At 42.1% G+C, this 16,772-nt stretch overlaps 1 long non-coding RNA gene across 1 annotated transcript in view; it reads left to right on the top strand.

Annotated features, from left to right (window-relative positions):
• Positions 1 to 990: 990 nt before the first annotated feature.
• The window catches only part of LOC124110691, a 317,539-nt gene continuing 301,757 nt past the window's right edge, over positions 991 to 16,772 (top strand). Inside the window, exons 1-3 of the long non-coding RNA XR_007218905.1 lie at positions 991 to 1,123; positions 1,719 to 1,794; positions 9,068 to 9,180. This is a non-coding gene — a long non-coding RNA (uncharacterized LOC124110691). The remainder of the gene's footprint in view (positions 1,124 to 1,718; positions 1,795 to 9,067; positions 9,181 to 16,772) is intronic.

Below are 16,772 nucleotides of genomic sequence, written 5' to 3' on the forward strand. Positions count from 1 at the left end.
GGACCAGTATAGGAAGATGATACCTTAAATCATATATGTTTTTCATGCCAGTATAATTTATGAATTACTTTTCTTATAAGAAATGGCAAAAATCTTTGGCAGTGTTTGAAATTAACGGAAGTCCTAAATGTTATGAATTGTTTTCTTATATGTTGGAAACAAAGGTGGTCCTGGGGTCCTCCAGGTTTGTTGCTATAGAATTTGAATTAAGGACCCCCCCCCCCCCCCGTAAATTTTCAACTTTTCATATGACAAGTACCCTTTGTTTGTTTTGTTTGTTTGTTGTTTATCACCGCACTCAGCAATATTCCAGCTATATGACAGTGGTCTGTAAAAAAATCGAGACAATCCAGTGATTGACATCATGAGTATCGATCTAAGCAATTGGGATTGATGACATGTATCAACCAAGATAGCGAGCCTGACCACCCGATCCTGTTAGTCAGCTTTTACGACAAACATAGTATGGGTTGCTGAAGACCTATTCTACCCCGGGATGATGTACCCTTTGAGTCTCATGGTTAATTTCAAACCCTGTTTTAGATCTCAATATTTGTGGTGATGCTTAACATTGGACTTTAGTCATTGTCCCATAACGTTCCTTTGAATATTACATTGTCCTCTCACTTCAAACCAACAACATTATTCCGTTTTTTGTTTGTGGTTTAACACCACTCTCAGCAATATTCCAGCTGTATGACCATGACCTGTAAATAGTCAACTAGTCTGTTGACTACAATGACCTCACCACCAGATCACACTGTTACATACCCTGACCTCACCACCAGATCACACTGTTACTTTCAGTGACCTCACCACCAGATCACACTGTTACATACAGTGACCTGACCACCAGTCCACACTGTTACATACAATGGCCTGGCCACAGATATTGATCATGTTAAAATCAATAGTTCGCTCTATGAATTCATTTTGATTCCATATCTTCTTTACTCACAGGTTGGCATAGACGCCTTAACTCCAAGTCTGGTGAACAGGAGCTGACCCTGTACAGATTGATCTCCGCCCTTCACCGCAAAGCAAAGCTGCTACCTACCCAGGCCAGACCCGTGAAGATTCCGGGGTAGAATAGGTCTTCAGCAACCCATGCTTGCTGTAAAAGGTGACTATGCTTGTCGTAAAAGGCGACTAATGGGATCAGGGGGTCAGGCTCGCTGACTTGGTTGATGCATGTCATTGATCCCAATGGCGTGGATCGACGCTCATGACATTAATCACTGGATTGTCTGATCCAGACTCGATTATTTACAGACCGCCGTCATATAGCTGGAAAAACCGAGTGCGGTGTTAAACAACCAACCAACCAACCAACCAACCAACCTACCCAGGCCACAATGCTGCAGGAAAGAAAGTTGACAAGCCCTACGTATTGTGCCCTTAAACCTACTATGGTCTTAAGTCTGCAATATTCATGAGTGGGCGTGGCTTATGTGGTGCACCACAGTAGCCCTGATCAAAACATTGACATATCTTTGCTGTAACTTTCATACCCAACACAGTAAAAAACCCTTGTCACCAAGCTCCATACTTATACAATACATCTTTCTCTACTTGTTAAGGACTTAAGTCTACAATGATTGGGTGCCCCCTTCCTGGACCCCCCAGACAGTCATGGGCATAGGCCCCTCCTGATTCCTTTGACCATGTACAACCCCATCTAGACTGAAACGTTTCATTCACTCTCTCTCCCATTACAGCAACAATGGGCGGCTTGCTCGGCTCCTCAAGGCAGACGGTCAGTGTGCACCTCAAGAGGTTCTGCCAGCTTGCCAGGTGAGATGCAACTGTTAAAGCATATAAACGATGGTCAGTGTTTTAACAGTGTAGGCATGCATGGTGGAGACCAGTGTGTGGAGCTGCCTCTCTGTGTGCAGTCACTGCACTAAATCAATGTACTCTGTAGCTATTACTCCCTGTATTTGTCAGTGAATCTGTGTTAACAGTGTAGGCATGCATGGCTGAAGACCAGTGTGTGGAGCTGCCTCTCTGTGTGCAGTCACTGCACTAAATCAATGTACTCTGTAGCTATTACTCCCTGTATTTGTCAGTGAATCTGTGTTAACAGTGTAGGCATGCATGGCTGAAGTCCAGTGTGTGGAGCTGCCTCTCTGTGTGCAGTCACTGCACTAAATCAATGTACTCTGTAGCTATTACTCCCTGTATTTGTCAGTGAATCTGTGTTAACAGTGTAGGCATGCATGGCTGAAGTCCAGTGTGTGGAGCTGCCTCTCTGTGTGCAGTCACTGCACTAAATCAATGTACTCTGTAGCTATTACTCCCTGTATTTGTCAGTGAATCTGTGTTAACAGTGTAGGCATGCATGGCTGAAGTCCAGTGTGTGGAGCTGCCTCTCTGTGTGCAGTCACTGCACTAAATCAATGTACTCTGTAGCTATTACTCCCTGTATTTGTCAGTGAATCTGTGTTAACAGTGTAGGCATGCATGGTGGAGACCAGTGTGTGGAGCTGCCTCTCTGTGTGCAGTCACTGCACTAAATCAATGTACTCTGTAGCTATTACTCCCTGTATTTGTCAGTGAATCTGTGTTAACAGTGTAGGCATGCATGGCTGAAGTCCAGTGTGTGGAGCTGCCTCTCTGTGTGCAGTCACTGCACTAAATCAATGTACTCTGTAGCTATTACTCCCTGTATTTGTCAGTGAATCTGTGTTAACAGTGTAGGCATGCATGGCTGAAGTCCAGTGTGTGGAGCTGCCTCTCTGTGTGCAGTCACTGCACTAAATCAATGTACTCTGTAGCTATTACTCCCTGTATTTGTCAGTGAATCTGTGTTAACAGTGTAGGCATGCATGGTGGAGACCAGTGTGTGGAGCTGCCTCTCTGTGTGCAGTCACTGCACTAAATCAATGTACTCTGTAGCTATTACTCCCTGTATTTGTCAGTGAATCTGTGTTAACAGTGTAGGCATGCATGGCTGAAGACCAGTGTGTGGAGCTGCCTCTCTGTGTGCAGTCACTGCACTAAATCAATGTACTCTGAAGCTATTACTCCCTGTATTTGTCAGTGAATCTGTGTTAACAGTGTAGGCATGCATGGTGGAGACCAGTGTGTGGAGCTGCCTCTCTGTGTGCAGTCACTGCACTAAATCAATGTACTCTGTAGCTATTACTCCCTGTATTTGTCAGTGAATCTGTGTTAACAGTGTAGGCATGCATGGTGGAGACCAGTGTGTGGAGCTGCCTCTCTGTGTGCAGTCACTGCACTAAATCAATGTACTCTGTAGCTATTACTCCCTGTATTTGTCAGTGAATCTGTGTTAACAGTGTAGGCATGCATGGCTGAAGACCAGTGTGTGGAGCTGCCTCTCTGTGTGCAGTCACTGCACTAAATCAATGTACTCTGAAGCTATTACTCCCTGTATTTGTCAGTGAATCTGTGTTAACAGTGTAGGCATGCATGGTGGAGACCAGTGTGTGGAGCTGCCTCTCTGTGTGCAGTCACTGCACTAAATCAATGTACTCTGTAGCTATTACTCCCTGTATTTGTCAGTGAATCTGTGTTAACAGTGTAGGCATGCATGGCTGAAGTCCAGTGTGTGGAGCTGCCTCTCTGTGTGCAGTCACTGCACTAAATCAATGTACTCTGTAGCTATTACTCCCTGTATTTGTCAGTGAATCTGTGTTAACAGTGTAGGCATGCATGGTGGAGACCAGTGTGTGGAGCTGCCTCTCTGTGTGCAGTCACTGCACTAAATCAATGTACTCTGTAGCTATTACTCCCTGTATTTGTCAGTGAATCTGTGTTAACAGTGTAGGCATGCATGGCTGAAGACCAGTGTGTGGAGCTGCCTCTCTGTGTGCAGTCACTGCACTAAATCAATGTACTCTGAAGCTATTACTCCCTGTATTTGTCAGTGAATCTGTGTTAACAGTGTAGGCATGCATGGTGGAGACCAGTGTGTGGAGCTGCCTCTCTGTGTGCAGTCACTGCACTAAATCAATGTACTCTGTAGCTATTACTCCCTGTATTTGTCAGTGAATCTGTGTTAACAGTGTAGGCATGCATGGTGGAGACCAGTGTGTGGAGCTGCCTCTCTGTGTGCAGTCACTGCACTAAATCAATGTACTCTGTAGCTATTACTCCCTGTATTTGTCAGTGAATCTGTGTTAACAGTGTAGGCATGCATGGCTGAAGACCGGTGTGTGGAGCTGCCTGACTGTGTGCAGTCACTGCACTAAATCAATGTACTCTGTAGCTATTACTCCCTGTATTTGTCAGTGAATCTGTGTTAACAGTGTAGGCATGCATGGCTGAAGACCAGTGTGTGGAGCTGCCTCTCTGTGTGCAGTCACTGCACTAAATCAATGTACTCTGTAGCTATTACTCCCTGTATTTGTCAGTGAATCTGTGTTAACAGTGTAGGCATGCATGGTGGAGACCAGTGTGTGGAGCTGCCTCTCTGTGTGCAGTCACTGCACTAAATCAATGTACTCTGTAGCTATTACTCCCTGTATTTGTCAGTGAATCTGTGTTAACAGTGTAGGCATGCATGGTGGAGACCAGTGTGTGGAGCTGCCTCTCTGTGTGCAGTCACTGCACTAAATCAATGTACTCTGTAGCTATTACTCCCTGTATTTGTCAGTGAATCTGTGTTAACAGTGTAGGCATGCATGGCTGAAGACCAGTGTGTGGAGCTGCCTCTCTGTGTGCAGTCACTGCACTAAATCAATGTACTCTGAAGCTATTACTCCCTGTATTTGTCAGTGAATCTGTGTTAACAGTGTAGGCATGCATGGTGGAGACCAGTGTGTGGAGCTGCCTCTCTGTGTGCAGTCACTGCACTAAATCAATGTACTCTGTAGCTATTACTCCCTGTATTTGTCAGTGAATCTGTGTTAACAGTGTAGGCATGCATGGCTGAAGACCAGTGTGTGGAGCTGCCTCTCTGTGTGCAGTCACTGCACTAAATCAATGTACTCTGTAGCTATTACTCCCTGTATTTGTCAGTGAATCTGTGTTAACAGTGTAGGCATGCATGGCTGAAGACCAGTGTGTGGAGCTGCCTCTCTGTGTGCAGTCACTGCACTAAATCAATGTACTCTGTAGCTATTACTCCCTGTATTTGTCAGTGAATCTGTGTTAACAGTGTAGGCATGCATGGCTGAAGTCCAGTGTGTGGAGCTGCCTCTCTGTGTGCAGTCACTGCACTAAATCAATGTACTCTGTAGCTATTACTCCCTGTATTTGTCAGTGAATCTGTGTTAACAGTGTAGGCATGCATGGCTGAAGACCAGTGTGTGGAGCTGCCTCTCTGTGTGCAGTCACTGCACTAAATCAATGTACTCTGTAGCTATTACTCCCTGTATTTGTCAGTGAATCTGTGTTAACAGTGTAGGCATGCATGGCTGAAGTCCAGTGTGTGGAGCTGCCTCTCTGTGTGCAGTCACTGCACTAAATCAATGTACTCTGTAGCTATTACTCCCTGTATTTGTCAGTGAATCTGTGTTAACAGTGTAGGCATGCATGGCTGAAGACCAGTGTGTGGAGCTGCCTCTCTGTGTGCAGTCACTGCACTAAATCAATGTACTCTGAAGCTATTACTCCCTGTATTTGTCAGTGAATCTGTGTTAACAGTGTAGGCATGCATGGTGGAGACCAGTGTGTGGAGCTGCCTCTCTGTGTGCAGTCACTGCACTAAATCAATGTACTCTGTAGCTATTACTCCCTGTATTTGTCAGTGAATCTGTGTTAACAGTGTAGGCATGCATGGCTGAAGTCCAGTGTGTGGAGCTGCCTCTCTGTGTGCAGTCACTGCACTAAATCAATGTACTCTGAAGCTATTACTCCCTGTATTTGTCAGTGAATCTGTGTTAGCAGTGTAGGCATGCATGGCTGAAGTCCAGTGTGTGGAGCTGCCTCTCTGTGTGCAGTCACTGCACTAAATCAATGTACTCTGTAGCTATTACTCCCTGTATTTGTCAGTGAATCTGTGTTAACAGTGTAGGCATGCATGGCTGAAGACCAGTGTGTGGAGCTGCCTCTCTGTGTGCAGTCACTGCACTAAATCAATGTACTCTGTAGCTATTACTCCCTGTATTTGTCAGTGAATCTGTGTTAACAGTGTAGGCATGCATGGCTGAAGTCCAGTGTGTGGAGCTGCCTCTCTGTGTGCAGTCACTGCACTAAATCAATGTACTCTGTAGCTATTACTCCCTGTATTTGTCAGTGAATCTGTGTTAACAGTGTAGGCATGCATGGCTGAAGACCAGTGTGTGGAGCTGCCTCTCTGTGTGCAGTCACTGCACTAAATCAATGTACTCTGTAGCTATTACTCCCTGTATTTGTCAGTGAATCTGTGTTAACAGTGTAGGCATGCATGGCTGAAGACCAGTGTGTGGAGCTGCCTCTCTGTGTGCAGTCACTGCACTAAATCAATGTACTCTGTAGCTATTACTCCCTGTATTTGTCAGTGAATCTGTGTTAACAGTGTAGGCATGCATGGCTGAAGTCCAGTGTGTGGAGCTGCCTCTCTGTGTGCAGTCACTGCACTAAATCAATGTACTCTGTAGCTATTACTCCCTGTATTTGTCAGTGAATCTGTGTTAACAGTGTAGGCATGCATGGCTGAAGTCCAGTGTGTGGAGCTGCCTCTCTGTGTGCAGTCACTGCACTAAATCAATGTACTCTGTAGCTATTACTCCCTGTATTTGTCAGTGAATCTGTGTTAACAGTGTAGGCATGCATGGTGGAGACCAGTGTGTGGAGCTGCCTCTCTGTGTGCAGTCACTGCACTAAATCAATGTACTCTGAAGCTATTACTCCCTGTATTTGTCAGTGAATCTGTGTTAACAGTGTAGGCATGCATGGCTGAAGACCAGTGTGTGGAGCTGCCTCTCTGTGTGCAGTCACTGCACTAAATCAATGTACTCTGAAGCTATTACTCCCTGTATTTGTCAGTGAATCTGTGTTAACAGTGTAGGCATGCATGGTGGAGACCAGTGTGTGGAGCTGCCTCTCTGTGTGCAGTCACTGCACTAAATCAATGTACTCTGTAGCTATTACTCCCTGTATTTGTCAGTGAATCTGTGTTAACAGTGTAGGCATGCATGGCTGAAGACCAGTGTGTGGAGCTGCCTCTCTGTGTGCAGTCACTGCACTAAATCAATGTACTCTGTAGCTATTACTCCCTGTATTTGTCAGTGAATCTGTGTTAACAGTGTAGGCATGCATGGCTGAAGACCAGTGTGTGGAGCTGCCTCTCTGTGTGCAGTCACTGCACTAAATCAATGTACTCTGTAGCTATTACTCCCTGTATTTGTCAGTGAATCTGTGTTAACAGTGTAGGCATGCATGGCTGAAGACCAGTGTGTGGAGCTGCCTCTCTGTGTGCAGTCACTGCACTAAATCAATGTACTCTGAAGCTATTACTCCCTGTATTTGTCAGTGAATCTGTGTTAACAGTGTAGGCATGCATGGCTGAAGTCCAGTGTGTGGAGCTGCCTCTCTGTGTGCAGTCACTGCACTAAATCAATGTACTCTGTAGCTATTACTCCCTGTATTTGTCAGTGAATCTGTGTTAACAGTGTAGGCATGCATGGTGGAGACCAGTGTGTGGAGCTGCCTCTCTGTGTGCAGTCACTGCACTAAATCAATGTACTCTGTAGCTATTACTCCCTGTATTTGTCAGTGAATCTGTGTTAACAGTGTAGGCATGCATGGCTGAAGTCCAGTGTGTGGAGCTGCCTCTCTGTGTGCAGTCACTGCACTAAATCAATGTACTCTGTAGCTATTACTCCCTGTATTTGTCAGTGAATCTGTGTTAACAGTGTAGGCATGCATGGCTGAAGTCCAGTGTGTGGAGCTGCCTCTCTGTGTGCAGTCACTGCACTAAATCAATGTACTCTGTAGCTATTACTCCCTGTATTTGTCAGTGAATCTGTGTTAACAGTGTAGGCATGCATGGCTGAAGTCCAGTGTGTGGAGCTGCCTCTCTGTGTGCAGTCACTGCACTAAATCAATGTACTCTGTAGCTATTACTCCCTGTATTTGTCAGTGAATCTGTGTTAACAGTGTAGGCATGCATGGCTGAAGTCCAGTGTGTGGAGCTGCCTCTCTGTGTGCAGTCACTGCACTAAATCAATGTACTCTGTAGCTATTACTCCCTGTATTTGTCAGTGAATCTGTGTTAACAGTGTAGGCATGCATGGCTGAAGTCCAGTGTGTGGAGCTGCCTCTCTGTGTGCAGTCACTGCACTAAATCAATGTACTCTGTAGCTATTACTCCCTGTATTTGTCAGTGAATCTGTGTTAACAGTGTAGGCATGCATGGCTGAAGTCCAGTGTGTGGAGCTGCCTCTCTGTGTGCAGTCACTGCACTAAATCAATGTACTCTGTAGCTATTACTCCCTGTATTTGTCAGTGGAGGTATTATTAGATCTACCTTGCTGGATACCCAACCTGGAATCCCTGTTTGCTGTGCTATGATGTTCTGTCAGAATTGGGTGAAAAACATTGTGTAGTAGTATGCTAAGTTTCTGGACCAAGAATGACTTCCTAATAGAGAACTTAATTCAGAGGCAGTTAACATTAAGTAGAACATTACATGCTAACTTCTCACTCAGGACGAGGAATTAGGAAATAGTCTCATCTAAATATGGTCCTAACCTCAACCCCACACTCCCCCATAATAAATTACCCATACCTAGGGTTGCTAATTTAGGTCCTCTACCTCCCTCTCACACATATACCTGTATATTTCCACGCCTTTATGTTTGTATGGTGCACTCACATAGGGGCACTGTGTTCTTCCATTCAATACACAGCATGCTTTTGATCTCATTAATACAGAGAGCTGGCATGTTGGTGTGTGTAGGATGCAACATTATGCCATCCTCGGTACCAGGGTTTATGGTCACTCATCTGGTATTGCTCTTTCCTCCTTTCTGTCAGTCATGATGAATTAGCCAATGAAAACACTTGTTTCATTGAAAAGGCCAATGACCATTGCTTCCTGAAGTTAGTAGCTAAGAATATAAATTTGCTGTATGTGGTTGTTTATGGAATGTGAATGACTTTTCAACTGTTCCAGGTACTGTTCTGTATCAACAATCCATGTGTGTAACATTGAATCGTGTCTCCTTGTTATATTTCTGTTGGATTGGCGCTACAATTATCTGTCCTGATGACAGTTAAACATTGCAGGTTAGTAATATGATTGCTTTAGGCATATACATTTCAGCATACCTTTTTAATATTGACATATCTCAGGTAATTAGCAGTGATAATTGCCATGTATGATACTAATTTACTCATATCAAATCTTGTTTTGGTAATAATAAATATTTTGAAAGTCTTGAAGAAAAGACCTGCAAACCTGAGTATTTGCAGCACCATGTTCATAGGATAGAAATAAAATTCTGTTTCTCAATTTGGACTTGTATACTTCAAATTTTAAAAAAATATGAAAGTATCATATTTTCCAATATTTCAAATTGTTTCTTTTTGAGGCATTAGTAGCACTACATTGTGGGTCACGTTATGTTGAGACATAATTGTCTTTTATTGTAAAAAAAATAGTAATCAAAATGAAACTGTTCAAATACTAGCCCAAGTTTCCTTAAGGTATGTCGGGTGGTCAGGCTCGCTGACTTGGTTGATGCATGTCATCGTATCCCAATTGCGTGGATCGATGGTCATGATATTAATCACGGGATTGTCTGGTCCAGACTCTATTATTTACAGACTGCCGTCATATAGCTGGAATATTGCTGAGTGCGGCGTTAAACAACAAACCCACCAACCAACCAACTTAAGGTATGATCTGTGGATGAAGAGGTTCTTTACTTCTTTTGTTGTTGGCCACATATAGAGTGTTCAACTGGACATACTTGAGATTTTCTTGACATACTTGCAAATCATGCAAGATCAGATTCCCTCTTAAGCTTAGAACTAATCGGTTTCTACACAGGTTCATAGACTTATGTGAGGAAAATCTGGTTTTGCAGCTGTAAGCTGAAAACATATCCAGCCTCCACACAAATTATTGAATTGAAATAAGTTAACTGTTGAGTAACCTTTCAATTACTTTTGTGGAAGTGTCAGTTCAACACAGTGAAAAAAGACAACCATCAAAGAAAATGAATATATGAATAGGTTATTTGTTACCTGTAATTCTATTGATATATCATGAACTGCAATCCAGTCATGTACATAATTAAAATTCATTAATTATTCAAATGACAAACAACTATAATAATGAATATATATGTATATCAAGGCTCCTTCTACTTCTACAACCTATGCTTAATAACTTAGTCATTTTTATGATTGTCACATTACCGTGAGCCTATGATGCGTACTTTTTAAAGTGAGTATGACATTCCTTTACAGTTCTGTATGAATACTTGACACTAAAATAGGGACCATTTCTGCAAGTAGTAAACATGGTAAAGACATTTTGAAAAGTTCTTTCCCAAGATGTGATTGTGGGAAATGTTTTCCGTTCCCTCTTTACAATCAATATGATAACCTAGTATTCTGAAAAACTAAAAAAATGCACAGAATTAAGGTTTACATGTTTACATTGCCTGACTGTTTTAGGCTTTAGTTACTATTTATACCACAATATGATCACATTTCAGTGAACCTTGTGATTTGAAAGGCTGATATGGCAGTCATTATGAAAAACAGTAACTCTATATGCAGTTTATGTTAAGACTATCACCATGTACCACCTGCACAATCAATAAGAGTTTCTGTTTATTTGAATTTTTTGAAATGGGAACAATGACTGTACGAAGTCGAACTCACCATCCCCAATCTCAGGGAAAGATGGGTGACCAATTTTAATTAAAAAGTGTGCACTATGAAGGTTACGGTAATAGATGTAGATACTGAATAGGAAGAACATTAATGTTGATGTTATTTGGAACATGTCATCTTTAGGGCAGAGCCACAAGCCAAAAAGATTGTGTTTGACTTGCATGTGTGTGTGACAGATGACACTGGTGGGGCAGCATACACTAACCTTCGCAAACAGCTGCTACTATCACTATTTTATATTGATTCATAACACATACTCATGATATTGTTGGAATCGTACAATGGACCCAGCTTTTAGTAGAGGTTTCTTATGATTATTGAAATTGTTTTGCTATTTATTTAATATACATGGTATAACACATGTGTGCATTTTTTACCTTTAAATTGTCTAATAAGGCATTTTTATGTGACACTGCCTAATCTGTTTATTATTTAGGTGTTTATTTGTTTCAGAGTGAACGATCACACTGGGATTGGAAAAGCCATCTGGAATTTGATCACAGAAAGCTTTACCGGGGTGGAAATGTTGCCAGCATATGCTAGGATGCACAACGAAAGCATTCATTCTGCTCTTGGTAACGTTTGAATATATAGCTTTAATTTAATGTGGGCATATGTCACACAGTGTGAAGCACACAATGTAAGCATATACTTTTCAGACTGTTAGCATCGTAAATGTAGATGTGCGACATTGAATGTTTTTTTAAGCAATGACCAACAAAAAACATCATGACACAGTGAAACGATAATGGCTCATAGATGACCAGATATTGCCCAAAATATCGTTGCAATCAGGTTTCTGCAAATTTATAGAACTCTGGAAATATCAAGATTGCCACAGTGCAGTTGTGACATTTAAAAATAAATACCCATGTTAACAGGTTGTTCACCATACAAGGCCATGCTGGGCTGCCCTCCAGTACACTTCAAGAATTTGTTGAGAGCTGGGAATACAGTTGATGCAAGCTCTTGCTCTGAAGAAGATGAGCAGTGCGAACTATCTGCAGGGAGTGATGAGGTATGGAGGATTTATGTCATTTCGCATAACAAGAGGGCTAACTCATCTATATCCCCCGCCCATTGTCTAGTCTTAAATACAATATGTGCAATCAAATGTGACGTAAATTATCGGTTTATCTCGCCTCCTTGTGGGAGAGGTTGAATACAAGGGCTAATATAACATCTCTATATCCCCCGCCCATTGTCTAGTCTTAAATACAATGATATGTGCAATCAAATGTGACGTAAATTATCAGTTTGTCTCACCTCCTTGTGGAAGAGGTTGAATACAAGGGCTAATATAACATCTCTATATCCCCCGCCCATTGTCTAGTCTTAAATACAATATGTGCAATCAAATGTGATGAAAATTATCGGTTTGTCTCACCTCCTTGTGGAAGAGGTTGAATACAAGGGCTAATATAACATCTCTATATCCCCCGCCCATTGTCTAGTCTTAAATACAATATGTGCAATCAAATGTGATGAAAATTATCGGTTTGTCTCACCTCCTTGTGGAAGAGGTTGAATACAAGGGCTAATATAACATCTCTATATCCCCCGCCCATTGTCTAGTCTTAAATACAATATGTGCAATCAAATGTGATGAAAATTATCGGTTAGTCTCACCTCCTTGTGGAAGAGGTTGAATACAAGGGCTAATATAACATCTCCATAAACTTTGTACAAATATCTGCTTTAGTAAGACTGTAATGATAAACACACAGGTTATAATCATCTTCCAGTATGTGAAGGCAAGGAATATTTGTATACTTGAGCACTGCACAATTAACTCATTTAGACATCATGAATTGTATTGTAGGGCATTGTTTTCAGGCAGGTATTGTTGCAGCCCTTTACAGGTACATGCAGTTACCAGAGTAAGGTGCACGGTACAGATAAGGTACAAACGTTGTAAGCATGCTGACCACTCAAAACCTGGTGAATTTCTAATACTTCTACTGTGTATCCTTTTATAGATTTGTTGCAGTGTCTACTGGGGTGTGTCATTTAATTAGAATAAGAAATAAATCATATTTTGAAGTTTTTAAAGAACAAAGACTCTATAACACCCATAGACTGATATTGTACAAAGTTTCATGGAGAAGTACATAGCAGTACTGAGGTAAGTGTTAAAATTGCTTCCATTCAATTCAAGTCTAAATTTATTAAATTTATATACAACCAAATTTTCGGGGGAATGAATAGCAAAAGGTCTATCTGCACTATAGGGTGAATGTGCTTACCAAGTTTCTGAAAGATATCTCTGAAGTAATTTTCCAGTTCTTTCCAGAAATGAAACCCACTGCTTTCACTCAGCTCGGGGACTATGTCAAAATTTATAAAAAAAAATAATTTTATTTAGAGATAATCAGAATCATCATAAAGAGCAAAAGGCACATCTACACGATATGGTGAATGTGTGTACCAAGATTCATGAAGATGTCTTGAGTAGTTTTCGAGTTCTGGTCTGGTAAACCCCACTGCTTCCATTCAGTTCGGGTACTATGTCAAAATGTATAAGATATATATATATATATATTTGTTTATAGATAATCAGAATCATCATAAATAGCAAAAGACACACCTACACGATATGGTGAATGTGTGTACCAAGATTCATGAAGATATCTTGAGTAGTTTTTGAGTTCTGCTCTGGTAAACCCCACTGCTTCCATTCAGTTCAGGGACTAAGTCCAAATTTCAACACTTTATACAAAATATAATTTTATTTTTGTAGGGGCGGGGGATAATAACTGTCATCGGGTCCTGTAAACCTGTGCAATAATGACAGAAGATGTGAAAGATATTAGAAGTAATGATATGTTTAGAATATGAGGTAAAACTACATGTGAAGTGGAAGTGATCAGATGATAGAATCATCCCTCTTGACGGACTGCAAAGACATGGTATTTGTAATGTATTTGGTGTGTTGATAATTTCCCCTCAACCAAACTAAGTGCAGATGTCGATATAGAAACGACATCAGTGTGTCCATCTGTCACATTTTGTATCCAGAGCATAACTTATCAGTGTTCAATATTTCCTCATGAAAATTTGTATGAGCATTAGGCACCCTCACAATTGGTGCCTTTTCCCATGCTGGAATGTTTATAATATTTCTTTTGCATTTTCGTGGCAACAAGTTGGTTCACATGAGGGTGGGGTTCGTTTCCAGACCACAATTCATAAACCATTGCAACTTTCTTATGAAACTTTGTATACACATCAGGCAGGCTCTGAACTGGTCCCTGTGGCTATTCAGTTTTTGGGTAGACTTTTTATATTTTGCATTTCTTAGAAAATACCAATTTGGACAAGTAAGCAAACCAGTTATCAAAGATGATACAACTCATGCTGCTACTGCAGGTTGAAATAGGTCTCCAGCAATACATGCTTGAGGTGACTAAATTGATCAGGTGGTCGGGTAACTTGGTTTTTTGTATGACATGGTACCCAGACAGTGTGGATGCTGCTTACACTGCAGTGTCAACTAAAAGAAAAGGCATCATACTTAAAATCGGGAACATACATTAGTTTATGTGTTTGCTGTTGTGGAATTTTGAAAGTATTATCTAGATCACAGCAAATGTAATTACATGCCATTACTAATTCACCACTTTGCAAGGTATTGAAATAATTTGGTGTAGTCATTAATTGTAATGTCAGTTGTACTCAAATCGTTAGCATTAATGAGGTATATGATACTTCCTGTGATGTTATACATTACTTACAAGGGACATTCATTAGTTTGTCTTCTTGGAACAAAAGCTAACATTGACACAGGAGGTTCAGTGGTATACAATACACAACTAATCAAGGGTCTGGAATCAAACTGCAGACTATGGTTTATGAAACATTTGTTTATTTTCAGTTCAGTTCCTTTACCAGTTGAATTGGTCGCTCTATTACATACCCTGAACATTGGAGGGGGAGGAGGGCAAGTGAGGGGTGGTGGTAACAGGGGCCTTTCTGGTTTGTACGTTGGGCCGGCTGGGTGTGGGTACGGCGGGCATGGAGGGGGCAGGGTCTGGCGAGGTCTGGTAGGGGGGGGGTATGTACCTGGTAGGTTGGGCTGTGTGTGTTGCAGGAGAAGGGAAGTTGTTTGCATTTGGTTGGGGGAAAGGGGGGAACGGGTCAGGTAGTAGGCAGGATGATGCATCTGATGCATCCTCATATTCTGGGAGGCTATTGTATGTTGTGATGATTCTGGCCGGTTTGGGCAGATGCTCTTGTTTAACGTGCTTATTAAGGCAAAGAATGTGTTTCTGTTTGAGAGCCAAGATGTTTTGTGTTGCAGTGTGTCCTTCAGTGTTGCAGTGGATTCAGTAGGGGGGGGGGGGGGGGGGGGGGGGGGGCGCCTTGTACACTCAATGGCCCCGTGGCGATATAAGCCGCATTTGTGACACATGGGCGGTTGTGTGCATGTGGCAGTGTTGTTGTATGAGTGGCAGATGTTGCATTGTTGTGGGTTTTTTCTGATAGGGTTTACTTTGTAAGCGAGGACACCATAAACTATGTGTGTGGGTAATGTGATGGACTTGAAAGTTAAAAATACTGTCTGTGTTGTTGTCCTGCCAGGTGTTGAGGTTCTGGTATTTATGTTTTTGTAGTCTGTTATTTGGGGTTGTGTTGAGAGTCTGTTTGCTGTGTGGATGTATTCGGTTATATCGTCCCGTGTGCCTATGTAGTCAATGTAAACGACCCCTTGAATTTGAGTTAACCATTTGGATGTTTGCCATGTGATGTTGAAACCGTCGATGATTGGATGTCTGTGTGCTTGGTTGAGTGTGTCTTGTGTTGGGAATGTAACTTTAAACCCTCTGCCGCATCTATTGATGAATTTGTGTGTTATTTCATTTTTTTGCAGACAGAGGGCGAACTTGTTGTTTGAAAAGCTGTCATTGAGTGGGGTGGATGAATGCAAGGAGGATGTGTTTTTGTTTGGTGGGTGGGGTTTGTTGAGAGCATGATTTTTTGTTTGATGTGTGTAGGGCAGTAGTTTGGGCGTTTTGTAGGTTTGGAGTACGAGGGGTGTTTTGGGCTGTTTTGGGTCGTTTGGTAGGGGGAGGCTGTATGGTTACTGGGGGGGGGGGGGGGGGGTGATGTTGCTGTGGGATGGGTGGAAGATTGATTCATCTAGGTCTCGCCCAGAGTCTAAAGGGATGGGGTTAGTGTTGTATGTGGGCGTGAGACCTGGGAAATGTGTATTATTTGAGTGGATGGGTGTAGTGAATTATGAGTCTGATTGAGGTGAGGTGTGTGTGTGAGTTGATGTCATAGTTTGTTTGAGGGTAATGAAATAGTACAAGGCAATACAAAATAAGAACAATCAAAGTTAAGCTTGAAACAAGGGGGACAAAAGATAATATAAATAAAGTTACATTATAGTTAAGAGGGGAGAGGGAGATAAGTGATGAGACTTAGCTAGTTAGCCGTGTGCCTTGCCACTGAAAATGTCCGTGCGGGAGGAGCTATGAATGTGAGAGACAGATTGTAGTGATTTTACGACTGCTTCAGCTGTTGGCTATTTCGCAGTCGATGAATGCTACGAGGCAGAGAACATATATATGTACCTGTGAGAACAATGAAAGTAATAAGATAACAAAGGTGGGGACTTAACAAGGGAAGCCAACAGTTAATTAGCGCTGATAGGTGATTACCAAAGAACAAATGGAAGCCAAAACTTAACCGTACATTAGCACTGACAGGTAAAAGAATGGAATGGTGCTCATGGGGTACACAGTTCCAGTGACTGTCATGCTCAAGTCAGTATGAGGTGGTCAAATATGTTTGCCTGGCAGACTGTATGTCATTGTACCCAGTTAATGTCATGGACTGGTTTTCTGTCATGTGAGTAAACATATCCTTCGGGGTGGTAGGGCAGTCTAGTGGTTAAGCATTCGCTCATCAAGCCAAAGACCCGGTACAATGTGTGGAGCCCCTTTCTGATGTCCCCCACCGTGATATTG

This window comes from Haliotis rufescens, unplaced genomic scaffold (assembly GCF_023055435.1).
Source record: "Haliotis rufescens isolate VD_foot unplaced genomic scaffold, xgHalRufe1.0.p SCAF_67, whole genome shotgun sequence".
In the NCBI taxonomy this organism is placed as follows: Eukaryota; Metazoa; Mollusca; class Gastropoda; order Lepetellida; family Haliotidae; genus Haliotis; species Haliotis rufescens.